Raw genomic sequence first — 11,971 nt, 5'->3', positions numbered from 1 at the left:
TTATATTTGCCAAGGCTTTGCTTACAATAAACACTTACTTGAAGTAGGTGACACTTTACTGGTCAATGATCAATTAGCAACGGTCGATGATCGGAAATAGAAGAATGAAATAAGTTACAAATAGTCCAGTCTTACACCGCCGGATATTCTGTAGACATTTTGACTCTGCAGTTGAAACACTCAAGTTTTCGTGCATGCGCCATATTTTAATAGCATAAGTTAAATATTTATATGGAAAATAAAATATCGTACCGTGTGGAAATCAGTTAATAAATATAAGTATTACACAATTATTGCCTTCTCGTTTTCCGTTTTGTTCAGTCAAACTGTCTACAATGCCTGAAAAGCTACGTTTTCTTTAAAATTGCACAAAAATGCTTCCTTGAATGTTTACAGTAAATACATATGAGTCATTGGCGTGTAAATATTATTGTCACACGTCTGTACTCGTCTTCATTCGTCAAGGTAATTTTGTTTCTCGAAGATCAAAAGATTTAGTATTTACTTGTTAAATATATAATCAAATAGTTTAGTTAAGATTATTTTCCGCTCTCGGTAGATGTTTGTCTTAGAAGTTAATTTTAAATGATTTATATTGGAAAATGGTACGTGAATAGTAAATTGATAAATCGTTTCTGCTGAATATGAAAAGTGTTTTTAATGTTAAGGGTATCAAAGAGAATTCTATCCGAATGTTCATCGAGGTATACACTTGTACAGTTACGTCGTGTTGAACAAAATCAATTTATAAAGTCGATGTCCTGCCGCCTTGTTAGCCAGTCTCGGATGTACAGCGGCCCGCCGCGCCATTCAAAACCTCGCCACCGATGCGACACTACCGTTCTCAAAATTTCGAAAAAATCGATTTTGGTCCCCGCCATTGCCATTCAATACACGCGTAGTGCCTAGGCCGTCCGTCGAGACGCGCCACTGACACATTTCTGCGGTTTCGCGCGCCGTTTGAATTTAGAATAGATTTTCATTTGTTTTTTTTTTACGATTCTGTGTTTTTGACAATACTTGTGTCAGTACCACGTGCAACACGATCGGGATTATTGTGATTTTGAAGGCTGAGTGATTTGTTTCCTTGGAGTTTTTTGACGAGGTGAGTGTAGCTTTGGAAGTCATTCATTATTTTTTAAGCGGTCGACGATATCAAGTTACAATAAAATGTACGCATAAATGCATCATTATAATGATATGCAGCTACTTATTTATGTGTAAAATTAATTTAAATGCATTGCGTTGAGCGATGAGCTTCGGGCATTTAAAAGACATCGCGGTGACTGCGTATTATCTTGTCATATGTTTGTTTTATGTTGTAAGATTTTATAAGCTGTAAATTGTTGATGGGAATTTTAAAATCTACCTTTACCCGTCGTCAAGCCCAAATATTCTCTTAATTAGATATCTAACTCAAATGAGAAAGTCAATCAAGAATTGTGACTGATCATAAAGTTTCAAAGCCATAAATAATTTAAGTGATTCTATTTATATGCGTCTCGATTCCAAGTTGTCTTGGTTAAGTTATTATGAATATTTAAGAAGATTTTAAAGTTTACCGTTCGTAAAAAAAGTCAAGAACCTATTAAGCACTGCGAACCGGGTGTGTTAACAGCTAATAAACAAAAGAGAACACAACTGAATTGACAAACAAATGGGGACCGGTAATAATATTAAAACAACTTATAGCGGCTGACATTTTCATTTAAAAAAAGATGATATGCCGTCCATTTCATGTGATGTGATACCTATCACGTAGGGCTGTCACGTAACGGCGCCAGACCTCGGCCCAACGATTTGGTCATCTCATTTATACGGTCCCAGAATAGTTAATTGTATAGAAATTTGCCTTCTAGCAAGGTAATGTCGAGGGCCAGAACTTTGGTAATGGCTATACATTAACTTGCTGTAACTTTTTTAAACAAACTCTATTATAAACAAAAGCGATAAGGAGCGCAAACGCATGTCTTTGTATAATTCATGGAATGTTTAGAATTACCAATTTAGCCAAAAAAACATCCTACAATTATTTAATGTAGGTACTTTATAAATTCTAAAAATAGCCGCGAAATTATAACGGACGAACCGATACAGTTAAGGAGGCTGATTTGAAATTCTGTAACTTAATTAAAGTAAGATTTCATTTTACCGCTTAACACAACATCAGACCTTTACAAACATCTTTAAATACGGCCCTTTACGAAATAAGACGGGTTATAATGATCAGTGAATTGTACCTTACAGGGTACTTAATGTTTATAACCGGGCTCATCGGAAACAATCACGAGACGATCAGTTATTGATTCTACAAGCTGTAAAAATGTAAGCAAAAATTAATTTCCAGTCACGCGAGGAAGAAATGAATTTTCTGGTTTATAAAAAAGTCTGAATCAAAGAGACCACTTTGATTTTAGAAACTCATAAATGAGGATTCTAAGGATTCAATAATCAGCTATTCAATAAAATAAATGTTTTTTTTGTTTTAATTGTGTTACAAGCAAAAATTGGCCACATATGAACAACAATTCAACATTTCCAAACTGGTAATTAAAATGTATCTGTATTAAAATATGAAAAATCTTAGTATCAAAAATGTAACAACGACTTAACATGTACACAACTAGCTCATTTCACGCATATCGGCTCCTTTCATAACAAGTTTAAAAATGGATCCAGCTGTTTGTTTGCAAATAAACAGTTCCCCATATTTGCAATGGCCGATGAATGAATGGTTATTGGATAAAATTTTAAACTAGTCGTATTCTCTTAAGCATTTTGTGAGTGTTTCGCCCCGTGCTGAATTGTCAATTATTGTGTTCGAAAAATGCTTAGGCTAATTTTATCCAATTTCCATCGGCTATTGTGAATAGCAGAATTAGGGCACTGTATACATACCCATAAACTTTTTCATTATAGGCACAATATTACTGTGATGTTTGTTTTACAATATCCTGAAACTGATAAGAGACAGCCCTATCTGAGAAAGACAAGAAAGAAACTCGGATGATAATTTTACGCTTTGTAATGTAAATTTCATTCTCCATGTTTGTCAGACGCGTAAAATTCCCGCCATGTTTTCTTACGTGTCTTTTTTAAATTGGCAATTTGAAAATCTATTCTAAATTGAAAACTTATATGGCAGTTGACCTTAGCGTTATCGATATGTATAAATATCGATGTTATGTTTAGGGGATTATGATATATATGAAAAAAAATAATCGATTCGATTCCTAACAATCGTTTTTAGTTTGTAATAAATCATGATTTATTATTAAGTCAATGGGTATTTATGTAGAATATTTAGTGTTTTGTTGTTTTGGGATTCAACGGATGTTCATACGACGTTCGACGAGCTGTGTTCGTTCATGTTTCTGGTTATTGAACCAGACTCAAATCGATAATAAAAACAATAAACAGAATGTAATTGATACAGTTTACCTTCAGCGTGATATTGAACTTGAGAAACCAGAATATTTATGCTACTTTTAATTATTTTTAACTTCTTTTACTGAATTCTCTTATGAAGACAAAATAAACATAATATTGACTATTAAAAACTTGGCTAATTAATTGGGCAAAATTTATGTATGCTCTATTTATTAATTATTAATTTCAATTTGATTTTGTATTTATTTAAGCCATATCTTAATTATAAATCCCATTTAAAATCATGTAAAAATAATTAATATTATAATTAAGAATGATTAATGTTCTAATTCAAGCTAATTTAAATGCGGCACACTTTTTAAACGACGAAAACAAGTAAATGTGCGAATATTCACATTAATCTTATAAAACTAGAATGATCAGGGTTAAAAGTGTCTTTAATAGCCAAATAAGGCAAACATACCGTTTTAATGTCGATAAGCTATAACTATCTTTATTATAAACTTAACCCGATTGCCTCTATATTCATAGCTTTTCTTTAAGTTTTTTTTTTATGCGTAGGAGAAGGAGCTATAGTAAAAAAAATCAGATAAAAAACTTTCAAAGTTTTTCAAAGCCAAACCAAATCTTTTTGATCTCCCATTTAATGTGGAGACAATTTAAAATATGCAAAAATACGATTATAGCACAATTATTTCACTTTAATAACCTATAAAAAGGTGAATAACATGAGACCGCTCTTTAAATCGCATTTAAATTTGGCCAAAAGTCTTTCACTGAACAGTGCCGTGAGTTTGTAAACTCATAAAAAAATAAGGTTGCGCAATAATTGACTCTGACCTTATTCATGTGGTGTTTCGATTATTGTAAACAGTTTATGTGTATCAGTTTTCAGTCCACAAATATACTAAGAGACACCAGTTTTTCTGTCTCGTCATTAATGGTAAAGGTCAAGCTAGAGTTGGATCGAATATGGAGCAAGTTTGTAGAGTTGCCTGACAAAAAAAAGGTATGTGGAATTGTATCCAGTCTGGCAACATTTCAACATGGTATTTTTTGTATTTGGCACAATATACTGAATTCGTTCGGCTTGTGTCTCGCTGTTAATTGATCAAAATAATTGTATTGTAATTAATTAAGCGCCGCTTCAAATTACTGTCGGCTTTTATTCAGTTCAAAGAGCATTTTATTGAATTTCCCTTGTTTCACAAATGGAAAGGAATTTGTGGGAATATTGGATTCTTTTATGTACTTACAACGAAAAGTAAAACAATACTTAACTGTTATTTTCACATTATTCATTTTGGAAAAGCAGTTGCGTGATTGTTTTTTTAGGTTAAAATCTAAATACCTACTCACTAATTGTTATAGCAGTTAGTTCTTAACCTTATACTGTTAATGCTTATAAATAATCCCAAAACACATGGTTTTGTCTTCACGTCGTAAATTCGTAATAATAAATCAATGGCATTAACGAGAAGACATCCATTGTCCATATAAAAGTAAATTAATTGGCCGAAAATATGCAGATATTTAAAGAATTGCTTGTCACCCCATAAAACCTGTCATTCAGATGTTATCATTGAGAGGTGAACAAGAATCGGTTCCTAGCATGGATATCTTGAATTACTGTCCAAACGTAATGCCGCAAGATAAGAGAGGACAATTGAACCTCCTTCCCAAACATATTTACGATGTTTCGGCGTGTAAGAGGCAATTTATTGACAAATTAAAGTATGCTTACAATAATTTGTTGCCGTTTTTTTTTTGTTCTTTTGAATAACCTTGCCGTGGTTTTGAGAAAGACTGAACGAACTTTGTTTTGTTTTCGTTTAAATTTGTGTCATTTTTCTTTTTTATGACCGCATTTTATGGTTTTATTTCATTTTGCAGCTCTAAACTAGATATTTTGCCGAACCGGTATTCGTCTTATTTCAGAATTAATTTTACTCTAGGAAAGTTTAGGACTTCGATTTATACTTTAAAGCTACCGGTCTAAACTGTTCAATATTGAATACACCCACCGTGTTATATTAATGGGCCGGCCAAGCGCATTCTTGTATCGATATATTTACTGTAATGGCTTCCTCCATTGATTATGGTCATTCGCTGAACTAAAAAGTGGACGATCCGCATGAAATATTGCCACCTTTTTAAGTCAATGGGGAATTAAAAAAAAGTCGGTTGTGTTCGACGAGTAAACAGAAAATGACTGCAATGATTGGATTAATGCTGAAATGATTCGATGTTTTGCGATTTAACGATCGCTTTTTGCTCGATCCAAGATGTATGACCGGACTTTTATGAATTATAGCTCATATTTTATTCATGGTCCTCATTTAACCTTTGCGCCTCTTTTAAATGGAACAATTTTGGTCCATTACATTATCAGAAGTGTCGTTTTGATCGGTAAGGTTACCAAATATCAAGTGGATGGTAAAATGATTTATTTTTATGTTGTTATGGGTGAGAGTTATGAAAGGTCAGGTCCGATTATAGGAGATCAAGTAGGCCATTAAACCGAGTACTGTATGGTCTTTTATATGAGAGGTTTTACATTGTCATGCCAAAAAAAGCTTATATCTTCTATCAACTAGCGACCTGCATGAAATAACTGCTTGGTTTTCAATTTTCTCCCTTGCTGAGGAGTTACACCTATCTATTAACAAGGTAAACACGGCGACGAACACCGTTGATGCCCATGTTGTAAATAAATTACATATTTTAAAGTAATGACACTTGTTTTACAAAATAATTTGTAACGTTCCAAGTAAGGTGATTTAAAATTATTGCCATGATGAAAAAATACCTTGAAATATGTGAAGACGGTGCGGTAAAAAGTATCTTAATAACATGAGCCGGGCTACCTTACATTGTGTTGCGACTTGATTTATTTAAAATCAATAATTATTTAAGGCACGGAAGTTTCGGAGTTGTTGAAACAAATGACTGTCATTAGTAATGACTACGGAGAAATGTGATTTAAAAAATCTGTGACACTCCCACTGCGTGCTTATGTTTTTATTGTTTTAAAACGTGTGTGAAATAACTACTTACAGGATCTTGATCGAATTGCTTTTAAGTGAGTACTTTGTTGAAACACCCAGGAATTGACTCTTTTCACAATTTGGTTAAACGGGTTACAAATAATTATTGATATCTAATAGGTATTTCGATTATACATACATACATTAACTCTTTAATTTGAAATTAACTAATCCAAATTGTTCACCCATAATTTATCTTTAGTTTTTGCTATAATGGAGTTTCAACGATACTGCTAAGTAGTGTATAGTTATTTATTTAAAGGAAGATGCTTAAGAAAACAGATGCTGATGTAAACACATGTTTGACTTCCTATCGTATCATCCGATCGTACATACATACATTTAAAACCGACATTAATTTGTAAAAAGCTACGCATTTTATAATTAAATTTATGGTATATGGTAGTAATTCTGATATGTATGCTGACAACATTATTTATAATGGGCACGAAAGGCAATAAATTTGGCTCTCAGAAAGCAGTGGGGAGGCTTGATTTAAACGATTCTTGATTTTGTCTGTCAAATAAACATTAACGCTATATTTGTCGGCTTATAATAAATATTGTATGGTTATTATGATTGTGTACACACTTCCCCAAACCATTGATCAAATTTCAACGAAACTTAGGTAGTCTTCTAATTTAACCCTATTTTTGTAAAACCAAAATACGTAATGTAATATTGCAACAGAAGCCTTTTGCGGTTACCCTGTCTTAAAACACTCCCCGTTCGAAAATCAGTTATTATTTTCTTAACTTATAAGGTATAACTAACCGAGGTTAATTGAAAATGAACTTTAAAAGAGACGTCTCGATAACGATGTGATCACCTTTCACAATCGATTTTGTCGAACAAACAGCTGCGTAATGATTACATGTATTTTCTGTGTTATGATATCTTCTTTTATCAAGTCCTTATTAAGGGTATAAAAATAAAACAAGAAACGTACCAGCAGCAAACGATATGCGACAGTCACTTGGGTGTTATTTACCTTTCATGTGCGTTGATGTCTTTTGTACGGCGGTTACGCTGCAGGTGTCATACTCGGACCTTGTTAATAAGTAAGCGTATAAAGTCACTATTTTTGTCTTTTAATTAGTATTTATTAGGCGGACAGAATATTTTTTTCACTAACTGAGGTTCTTGATAATTGATGTATAATTTTAGGGTATCGTACCCAAAAAAAAGGGACCCTGGTACTGAGGCTCCGCTGTCTGGCTGTTCTTTCTATACTAGACTCTATATTAGAAACCGTGAAACCAGACAGTTTTTATTTCCTCAAAGGATGTATTTCTGTTGCCGCTAAAACAAAAAAAACTACTAAAACAGTCAAATCCTCTAGGTAAGCAATGAAGTTTAGGATAGGCTCATAAACATATTTATTACCCAATAGACTTAGTTTTTTAGCCTATTCGTACAAAACCCTCAGAATAGCATGCCCGACTCGCACTTTACCGTTTATTATGTAGGTATACACACGTTAATCACAAGCTGTTATTTCTCACAACTCTTAATTAGCTTACAACACTATCTGATTTACAAAATTGATTGGTTTACACTTACAATACTGGGTAATGGGAGAAAATATATTACGCTATTTATCATAACACCACGGATTTACGTTGGGCGAACAATAATTGGCGAAAAAACTCCTCGACGCCCATAAATGTTGATGGATCGACGTCTCATAAGTTATCAAGTCGTCACTTCGTATGGAAAGGTAATTTTTTTATTAAATTTATACGACACGGTACACGTTTTTATTAACCTACTTTGAAGACCTCCTGAGTGGTGCTTTACGCATTTTTTTAGTTCTGTAGAGGAAAAATCATTGTTCATTGTTGAAGATATAAAATGATTTATTTTTACTCGAGTGTACCGCCTTTTTTTCTCTACGAATATGTAGTGCTTTTTATTTAGTTTTGAAATGAAGATGATGGAGAGAGTATATGTATAGTAAGACCTCTAATGTCGACGTAAGTCGTTATTCGCTTCAATCAGAAATGCTGAACTCTACTACTCGGCTATCCGTAGTCAGTCATTCTTTTGTTCAAGAATTTTGGAAATTATTTGTCACACCCTTACAAAAAATAAAGCTGGTGATACACTTCATATACTTTATGAGTCAGATCTAATAACGTCCAAATGTTTGTGGGATTATGTACCCTAAAGATAAATATCTTTTTATTCTTTGAATTCGAATAAAAGATCCAAAAACGAATTCATAACAAGCCGTAAATAATGATGCTTAAAAAAAAGACGCAGCTTATTAAATATGCAAAAAACAAAGTTCATTAACAAGTAATATTTTCGCGGTTCGACTATTTATGGCGAATTGGAACTTGTGAATATTCAATCAGGTTATTAATAATAAAGCAATAAGATCATTGAACTCTATATTTTTGTTTTCTGCATAATTAGTCAATGGTACAGAAGTCGTTATTATGATGTCTCCGGCAGAAGTAAATCGATTGCAATAAATTAAACTCTGTACTTTAAGCTCGGTCTTATGTTACTTGTTATTTATGCTTGTGAATAAGGGGCTTCTTTGCCGCCGTTTATAGGATTCTGGGGGCCTACTTTTGATATGTTGAACAAGTCGGAACGATACGGCAAATTGCAGGGTATATAACGATGTCCCTCTTGCACTACGGCGAAAAGCTTACTTTAAGATTTGATGGTAGTCCCCAGTTCTGTCAGGGTAAATACTGGTAAAGATGAAATACATCATCCTGTGATAAACTTTTACATTAACTTGTACAACTTATTTATATTATCCTGATCGAAATATAACACTTGCTTCATCTCTGGATGGATATTTATGAATAATTAATACCAATTTTTTATTTAATTCGTGCCATCAAGCTCTTTTACCAACTAATTCGCTACTGTTTTACTTTTATCAAAACTTTCGCAGAAATGAATACCCAGGATACATACATAACGACTTAGAGAAGACCTATAAAGCAGGTGGTCTCCTATAACACGCACTAAAGAATAAAAAACATAAATGCAAGAAGGTGGAAATATAAATTATGAAAAGCAAGCAAGCAATTAAGCAGTGGGAATGTCACTACCTCTGCTGCAATTGTGAAAGAGCGAGACGGCACGATAGACGAAATATAGCGGCATGTCTTTCCTACAATTGAAATCCCCTTTCTTTAAAAGCTTGAAGTAGGTACCATGTAATTTCACATGTTTAATGTAAACACTTAATGGTAGCGACAGAGTAGTTTAATACCGGCATTCCGAGTTTCGATGTCCTTACAATATCTGAGACAATAAAACAGATAGCGTCATGGGCTTTAAGAGATAAATACACAATTTTACTTTTGCGAATAAAGTGAAAAGTTACATTAAGTGCAATTATATTGTCTGAAGAGGTTACGGTTATTTATTATCGACTGTAGATGAGTATGAATGTGGTTATAGCAATAGGTCATTTCGGCAAATTTCATTGACCGAAAACATTACGGGGATTACGATCTGCATCCACGATGATTTTGCGTGATCCACAAATATTTAATAAAGGTTGAGGTTTTCAATTCGTGACTAGTGTCATATAATAAAAAAAAAATCAACAAGTTTGGCTCAGTAGCTTTTCTTTGATGTTGGATATACAATTATACAGAAATCAAAAATAGGTCAAACTGAAAAACTGTTTGTCGTTGCGCTCATTTAATGAAACGAAAGTAATTTAAATGTTTACCCATGTGACATTTCACCTAAGCGTGCAACTAAAATAATCAGATACCGTATATTTAAGCTACCTGTTTAGCCGTAAATTCATTGAAGGTACCTCATGTATACATAGCATACAGAGATTTACGAGTAAACAACAAACAAGAAAGGAAGAGAACCTTCAAATGACTTCTAAGATATATGCAAAGATTGTTGCTCTTATTAATTTACGCTAAATTATTGTGATATTGATTTAAACAAAAAGCGAAGGTGAACTCTTACAAGTGTTTTTATTATTCAATTTATAATTTTAAAAGTATCTGAAGAATTTTACGAAATCATTTTCCTCCCAACATTTTATTAAGTTCATAAGAATAAAGGGTGCAGAATAGACAGTGCACGGCCAAGATTGGTGTTTTTCTTCCTCTAGTGCCGGAGTTAAGCGATGGTAGGCCCTAGTAAGCCTAAAAATTAAACTTGCTTTTCATTACGAAAACATCGCAAGCTACAGCTGCCTTATTAATGGCAAATGCATGTTATTTTTTGGCTGAGTTTCATTCAGTTTCACATTTTTTTTAAACGACTCCTGCACTAAGGACTTTATTCATGGTGCCGCGGGGTTTCACAAACATACAATAATTAACATGCACAAAAGACACCCAGACTCAGAACAAGCATTCGTGGATCACACAAACGCTTGTCCTACACGGGGATCGAAACCGCGACACGCGCACTATGCGTTTGGCGTGATGACCTCAACTACTTAGTACATCTTAAAGATTAATAAGTTTTTAAACTAGTAAGTAAAGTCTTAAGACCTACTTTTACTTTCTCTTACTAGCAGCAGATTTTCTTAACATTTGTTATTGGTGTCGATAATTGGCGATTGCGCACGCGCACCGTCCGCATCGTCTTCTGGTTAACAATGAGCGTTAAGCAATGCTTATGTAATGTTATCGATCTTCGTTATTGGCGCTGATGTGCAACTGACAAGAGATATTTATAAGGATGTTTATCGATAAAGATATCTGAAGATATTTTGCTGTATTGATGCAAGTATTTTTATGTGGGTGGTATGTCATATCAAATGTTTGATAATTTATATTGAATAAATGATACAAACGTGTTGGCTTGAATATAAATACGTGCTTTCGGAATTGCTTTAAAGTATTTTCGAAAAAAGCCATTTGAGCTTGAAGTCACTCATTTTTTTGAGAGCAAAACTCTTTAATTGATACGTCGTGTACTAAGGAAAATATTTTAAGAGCAGCACTTTCATCTTTCGAGCATTTTCTAATGGACATACCATTCGTCTCAGAAAAAAAAACTTTTATACAACAACGGAAAGGCTGCCATAACTTTTCCATCCAAATTCGTATCATCGTCCTCTAATCACAACAGCATTCCTGAATTGATTTACACATGTATGAGTGACACCTACGGATGGCTGTAGAATGTCAAGTCGACCAGTTAGCGTGGCCCTGACATTACCATCACTTCGGCGTCGGTTCCGCAAAGCTAATACAAAGATATTTCGACCGGTGCCAAGGAAATGCTCTGTTTGTTGATGCTATCTAATGTTTGGGGCACGATTTCGTGATGTATGTGTTTAGTATTCGATGTCAATGATGATGGCCTTTCTTTGATTCTCTTCTTGATCTGTTGTCATGAAGGCCGATCGTATCAATAGCGCCAAGCGTCTTGTCCAAAGGATCCACAAAAATCACTTCGATTCGTCATAAACGGCGCATTAAATACAATGGTTGGTAAATAGTTAAAAAAGTTAGTAAGTAATTATCTATAAGGTTCACAAGGAAGTAAACCATCGATCGATTTCTGAATCAATTCGTTCT

General features: G+C 33.6%; 1 protein-coding gene across 1 annotated transcript in view; it reads left to right on the top strand.

The window, feature by feature from the left end:
* The first annotated feature begins 440 nt into the window (after positions 1-440).
* LOC113508792 overlaps positions 441-11,971 on the top strand; it is a 36,951-nt gene continuing 25,420 nt past the window's right edge. Inside the window, exon 1 of the mRNA XM_026891901.1 lies at positions 441-1,105. The gene's annotated coding sequence lies outside the window, so the exon portion shown is untranslated. The remainder of the gene's footprint in view (positions 1,106-11,971) is intronic.

The sequence above is a fragment of the Trichoplusia ni genome, chromosome 3 (assembly GCF_003590095.1).
Source record: "Trichoplusia ni isolate ovarian cell line Hi5 chromosome 3, tn1, whole genome shotgun sequence".
Taxonomy (NCBI): Eukaryota; Metazoa; Arthropoda; class Insecta; order Lepidoptera; family Noctuidae; genus Trichoplusia; species Trichoplusia ni.
This window is presented reverse-complemented; position numbering and strand designations above follow the sequence as displayed.